The sequence below is a fragment of the Mustela nigripes genome, chromosome 17 (assembly GCF_022355385.1).
Source record: "Mustela nigripes isolate SB6536 chromosome 17, MUSNIG.SB6536, whole genome shotgun sequence".
Taxonomy (NCBI): domain Eukaryota; kingdom Metazoa; phylum Chordata; class Mammalia; order Carnivora; family Mustelidae; genus Mustela; species Mustela nigripes.
In genome coordinates, this window is record NC_081573.1 from 44,100,713 (window position 1) to 44,107,712 (window position 7,000).

At 37.6% G+C, this 7,000-nt stretch overlaps 1 pseudogene; it reads right to left on the reverse strand.

The window, feature by feature from the left end:
• Positions 1-254: 254 nt before the first annotated feature.
• LOC132006272 (U4 spliceosomal RNA) lies at positions 255-384 on the reverse strand (annotated as a pseudogene).
• Between the last annotated feature and the right edge of the window lie 6,616 nt (positions 385-7,000).

The following is a 7,000-nucleotide window of genomic DNA, read 5'->3' on the forward strand; positions in this document are numbered from 1 at the left end:
TTCTTTATTGTTTTAATTTATACATGTATGAGTGCTGATGCAAGCATCTTTTCATATGATTAATGCCACCTGTTAATCTTTTTTTGGTGAGGTATCAAGGTCAGGCATTTTTTTTTAAAGGATTTATTTATTTATTTGACAGAAAGAGACATAGAAAGAGAGGGAACACAGCAGAAGGAGTGGGAAAGAGAGAAGCAGGCTTCCTACAGAGCAGGGAGCCTGACGCAGGGCTTGATCCCAGGACTCTGGGATCATGACCTGAGCGAAAGGCAGATACTTAACAGCTGAGCCACTCAGGCGCCCTAAGGTCAGGTATTTTTCAATTAGCAATAATTGCACCTCAGATAAACCTTATTGGCTATGATACTGCTACTGCGCAAAGCTAGGTCAGGCATTTTTTTTTTTTTAGATTTATTTATTTATTTATTTATTTATTTATTTATTTATTTGACAGGCAGAGATCACAAGGAGGCAGAGAGGCAGGCAGAGAGAGAGAGAGGGAAGCAGGCTCTCCACTGAGCAGAGAACCCGATTGGGACTCGATCCCAGGACCCTGAGATCATGACCTGAGCCGAATGCAGCGGCTTAACCCACTGAGCCACCCAGGTGCCCTAGGTCAGGCATTTTTAATTGGATTGTTTGTCTTCCTGTTTTTGACTTTTAAGTTCTTCATTTATTTTGGATAATAGTCCTTTTTCAAATGTGTCTTTTTTAAAGATTTATTTATTTATTTTAGAGAGAACATGAGTGGGAGTGGCAGAGGGAGAGTTGGAGAAAGAGAGGGAAGAACAGACTCCTTGCTGAGCAGGGAGCCCAATGTGGGGCTCAGTCTCACAACCCTGAGTTCATGACCTGAGCTATAATCAAGAGTCAGATGCTCAACCAACTGAGGCACCTAGACACCCCTCGATGTGTCTTTTGCAAACATTTTTTTTCCTAGTCTATTATTTGTCTTCTCATTTTATTGATACATCTTTCTCAGAGCACGAGTTTTAAATTTTAATAAAGTTTAGCTTATCCATTATTTCTTTTGTGGATTGTGCCTTTCATGTTGTATCTAAAAAGCTATTGCCATTCCCTAGGTTTTCCAGATTTTCTCCTTAGTTATCTTCTAGGAAGTTTATAGTTTTGCATTGTACATTTAGGTCTGTGATCTATTTTGAGTTAATTTTTGTGAAAGATATAAGGTCTTTGTCTAGACTTATGTTTTTGCATCTGAATGTTCATTTGTTTCACCACCATTTGTTGAAGAGACTATGTTTTCTCTATGACATTGCCTTTCATGTTTTGTCAAAGATCAATTGACTGTATTAATGTCATTCTATTTTAAGGATGTCTCTTCTGTTCCATTGATCTGTCTCAATGACAAGTTTTTGTTTATTTCTTCTCTAATTTGTTTTTATTCATAGTTTCCTGCTGTTTTTTATGAGTGCAGTGTTCTCTCATATGTGTGTGTATTTAATATTAAAGACTGATCTTATGTTAATGTTTTTAAGTTTCATCCATAATGTAGTATGTATCAAAACATCAGTTCTTTTTATTGCTGAATATTTTTCCATTGTATGGATTTATCACATTTTGTTTATCTATTCTTCATTTGGACACTTGGCTATTATGAATAATATTGCTGTGAAAATTTACAAGTTTTTGTGTTGACACATGTTTTCAGTTTTCATAGGTATATACCTAGGAATGAGATTTTGGGGTCATATGGCAACTAAGTGTTAAACATTTTGAGCAACTGTGGTAAAGGTGTACAGAGTGGCCACACAATTTTAATATGTCACAGGAATATATGAGGATTTCTACTTCTTTATGTGTCAGTTCTTCCTCTGTTTGATACTTTTATTTTGTGGTGTTGATTTTCCTAAAATGTTTTATGATTCTTGGTTATATATTCCTTGCATTGGAAGTTCTCTTGTTGTTGTATATAATTAATTTTTGGATATATTACAATTCAGCAACAGATAACTACAACACATATATACTTTGAAACTACAATTAACTAGAATGCTTAGGAAATTGAATTGGATCTTCCTGATTAAGAAAAAGAAAAACAAAACAAAACAAAACAAAAAAAACAATACTCACTTCGCTTAAATTCTTGTGGTGAAAAAAAAAATTTTTTTTTTAAATTTTATTTATTTACTTATTTTGGGGAGAGAGAGAGACTGAGAGAGAGAGAGCATGAGCAGGGCAGAGGGAGAGAGACAAGTAGACCCCCTGCTGAGCAGGGAGCCCAATGCAGGACTCAGTCCTAGCACCCTAGAATCATGACCTGAGCTGAAGGCAGACCCTTAACGGAGAGAGCCACCCAGGTGCCCCATGATGAAAATTCTTTAAAAAACACTTAAAAAATAGAGGAGTTTATATGTTTGCTTTGAAAAGTGTGTTTGTAATGTAAAATAATTCTGGATGCTTGGGGATTTCAAACCTCCTAATGTCAGATCCATGAGTATAGGTGGTTCAGTTTGGAGATTGTTATTTTAGAAGTTACCTTGCTAAATGGACTCTGTGATCTTCCAGCTGTTCCTTGAACATGTTGAGTCCCTTTTATGTGGGAGCATCTTCCATGATGGTCTCTTTGCCTCAAATGCTCCTGGCCTCTTTTCATGTTTTGATTCCAGGCGACCTCATTTGATGAACAACCAGAGTCAGTACTGGGAGTATGGAAAGAAGGGAGAGGTGCTGTTGATAAACAGTCATGATATCTGGACCTCAAACAGTAATTCTGGAGACAGGTTACTGCTCTCAAGGTGGAACATGATTGTGAAAAGGCAGGATGATCCTGTTACATGGACAAACTTGGGATTGCTTAAGCTGTAGACTGGAGTTATACCTGGGTCTGAGAATGATACCTGGCCCTAGGACTCAAGATTAGGGAAGCAAAATGAATTACAGATATGAGTGACTGTGGAGCTGGATCTAAGCTGTGAATCCTGAATGGGCTATAGCTGATACCTTGGATTTGTGTTCCATGTGCATAACATGGAGATGATGCCCTTTTGGGCCTTCAGGGATAACAATGTTCTACCAAGGTCACTAGAAAATAGAGAGGTAGTGTAAATTTATTCTCCCTTCAACAGTATTTAGATTGTTTCTTAGCAATGATATTAAAGCCCTCCAATAATTGAGAATTCACTTTGTGAGATCAATGGTACCTCCTCTGAGTTTACATTGTCCTTGAAAATGAGTTCTTTTGTTAATTTATAGATAGTAGCTTTTTATATGCTTTATTTAAAAAAAATATTTTATTTTTAAGTAATCTCTATACCCAATGGAGGGCTCGAACTGGCAACCCTGAGATCAGGAGTCACATGCTCCACTAACTGAGCCAGCCAAGTGCCCTTATATGTACTTTAAATAACAGAATTTGAGGAGCAACTGAGTGCCTCAGTGCATTAAACCTCTGTTTTCGGCTCAGGTCATGATCTCAGGGTCCTGGAATCAAGCCCTGCATTGGGCTCTCTGCTCACAAGGAGCTTGCTTCCTGCTCTCTCCCTGCCTGCCTCTCTGCCTGCTTGTGATCTCTCTCTCTGTGTCAAATAAATAAATAAGATCTTAAAAAAAAAAAAAAAGATGGGGAGAGTTTAAAAAAAAATAATAGAATTTTGAGGATATGTCTAGGCTGTGAGAATGGAATCAACATTTTCTTGTTTCAAAGTTCAATCAAGTGGTCATTAAAAAATTGCAAAGAATGATGTGGTTTCTGAAATACATGAGGACCACTGCTTTTAATTAACTTAAAAGTTTTACTAGGTGATACATGAGGTGGTATTTCAAACTATTTCATAAAACTAAGCTGATTGACAAACTAATAAAATCTAGACTTCATTGAACTGTTTGGGCCCATTGAATTTGACAGTCATGCTATTTCAAACTTGGGCTGTTCCTACAAATCACCTTTAATGATCCTACTTGGTAACAGCTCTCCCTTGGCTATCCTCTTAGGCATCCTAATAACCTCATTTATATCTATTTTGAACCATCTCTCTCCAGTGATCATTACTTCCAATTTTACCCAATAGCACAAATCTCAGGATTTTATCATTTCAGTCTTGTCACACAGCTTTTCCATTTTACTTTATGTAAGGTGGTACCAAGATGTGTCCTGGAAAATTGGTGTGCAAGTAAACAGTTTCCTGCTCAGAAGTCCTATGTGCATTCCTATTCTACTGCCACAGGGTAGACACAGTACCTTTCCTTTGTTTCATGGAAGCTTGATCATATATAACTTTATGCAAACTGCATTTCCTACTATGAGGATTTCTGCATGAATCTATTTATTACTTTTATCCTAGAGATTATGCATGCACTTTTAGGTCAGTTAATGTTATAAAACTTCTAATATTACTCTATAAAAACAATATTTCTTAAGTGGTGGCAGTTTCTTCTGGTCACTACAGAAATATACAATTGCAGTACATTAAAAATTTTTTACAATACTGGGGTGCCTGGGTGGCTCAGTGGGTTAAAGCCTCTGCCTTTGGCTTGGGTCATAATCCCAGGGTCCTGGGATAGAGCCCCACATGGGACTCTGCCCAGCAGGGAGTCTGCTTCCATTCCTCTCTCTCTGCCTCCCTCTCTGCCTACTTGTGATCTCTGTCTGTCAAGTAAATAAATAAAATCTTAAAAAAATATATTTTTTAAACAATACTTATATGATATAATACTTGTTGAACAAAATGCATTTTTCTGTTGTGTAGATTGTTATTTTCTTTTCTGTCATGTTTTCTCCAGTGGTTGTCTTTTTGTGTCTCATCAGAGATATTCCACAACACATGCCTCTACTGGGCTAACTTCTTAGAATCTGTTTTGGGTCTGTAGTACAGGAAAAATAAGAATTTTGCCTTTCATCGTCACAGGTGGTTACTGATATTTGATCTAAGTTGGCAAAGTGCTTTGTGATTTTTGGAGAGTGGGTCCTTCTTAATAAATGCATGGTGTCATTATTGTCATCTCTTGACCTATTTAATATTAATCAGATTATATCTACTGCTTTTCTCACCTGTTTTCTATGTTATCTCCTGAAATATTTCCATGGATGGGCTACATGGTGTTTGCCTTCATGGCACTGTGTATTGGCTTATATTTCTCTATCAGCCCATCTTTCTTCAAAAGGATTGTGATCTCACCACTTGTTAAGGTCTTCAGATTCAGATTCAAACAGTCTTGATATGTTTAAGAGAAAAGATGACATCAAGTCTTTTGATTAATGAAGAACAGCTACCATGTAGTAAGTAATGTTCCAATAGCTTGCTAGAAATACCAATAGCTAGATATTTGCCTCCTAGATTTCAGAAAACCCTCCTGATCCTGAAACTCTTTCTTTATTATTAATTTTTTAAAAGATTTTTTATTTATTTATTTGACAGAGAGAGATCACAAGTAGGCAGAGAGGCAGGCAGAGAGAGGAGAGGAGGAAGCAGGCTCCCTGCTGAACAGAGAGCCCGATGCGGGACTCGATCCCAGGACCCCGAGATCATGACCTGAGCCGAAGGCAGCGGCTTAACCCACTGAGCCACCCAGGCACCCCTTTATTATTAATTTTTTTAAGAAAGATTTTATCTATCCATTTGACAGACAGATATCACAAGTAGGCAGAGAGGTGGGCAGAGAGAGATAGGAGGAAGCAGGCTCCCCTCCAAGCAGAGAGCCCAATGAGGGGCTCGATCCCAGGACGCTGGAACCATGACCCGAGCCGAAGACAGATGCCTTAACCCACTGAGCCACCCAGGCACCCCAAAACTCTTTAGACTGTAGGCATCATCTTTTATGCATTGAGTCAGTGGAAAGTTGATGGTCCCATTTACATAGATCTATTGCCCGTAGAAAATGTTCACAAGTGTAGTTTCATTGGAACTCCTTTGCCCTGCAACTCTTGCCTCAGATGATTTATGCAAAAATCTACAACTATGACCAAGACACAATAGAAACCTATAATATTCCCCTGTGGAATATCAAATGTAAATTTCTGCTCTGCCTACCTGGTAGCCAGATATACAGAGGAAGGGAAAGTTAACTTCTCGCCCTGATTCATCACTTTTATTGAAGTTAAATTCTTTTGTTTTAATGCACACTTGATTGAGCAAGCATTTATTGAGGCGGTTATGGTTTGTGGGAGAAAGAGACAGTTGAAGAAAGAACAAATGAATATAATGTAAATCAAATACTTAGTCCTTTTAAAGTAACTACAAAGACTTAAATGTGTGTTCTTAATGGTAATTTTTACAAAACTCCAATAGGAGGCTTTGACAGTGATTGTTTTGGTGGGGAGATGGGTTTTCTTTTCACATGCTAATCACCTGCTCCTGGTGATATTTCTCGTCTTGACTGCAGTCACGGAATTGAATAATTTATGGAATGAATTTTGTTGTAAATTTATTGTGTCACAAGCAGGTTGTAATTTCACTAACAGTTCACTTAAGTTATTAAGTTAAAAAAAATGTGGTTGATAGGATAGTGCATTTGAAGGTTTTTTTTTCCTCCCTGCAAGTTCACATCTTACATATTTTCAAAACAGAGCACTTGCCTAATTTTTATTCAGAATCTGATATGCGAGAAGGAGGCACACATTAACATAAGTGGAATTGCATTTGCACACTATTGTTGAATTTTAGAAGTCGTAAACAAATTATTGAAGATTTTATGGAGACAGAAATAACATTAAACCCCCAGTGCTGTGGAGCTCCTGCCATTGTTTTCTGAATAACTGTCCCCTGCTTGCTGATGACGAATGAAGAGTCGGTGGTGTAAAGGTGAGGATGCTCTTGGGAAGGGAAAAAGCCACATTAATTCCTTTAAATTTTACTTCAGTTCGGAGGTTAAGATAATGGCAAGTTGTCACTCCCCCAAATTTTATCCAATCCAGATGGAATACAATGGAGAATAAAAAAAAAAAAAATCTTTAAAAATCTCTCACAGGGGTTTCCGATTGGCCTTCATCTACATTCAAGACATTCTCAGGCCTTCTCTTTTAATGGCCGTTCTGCTGGGATAA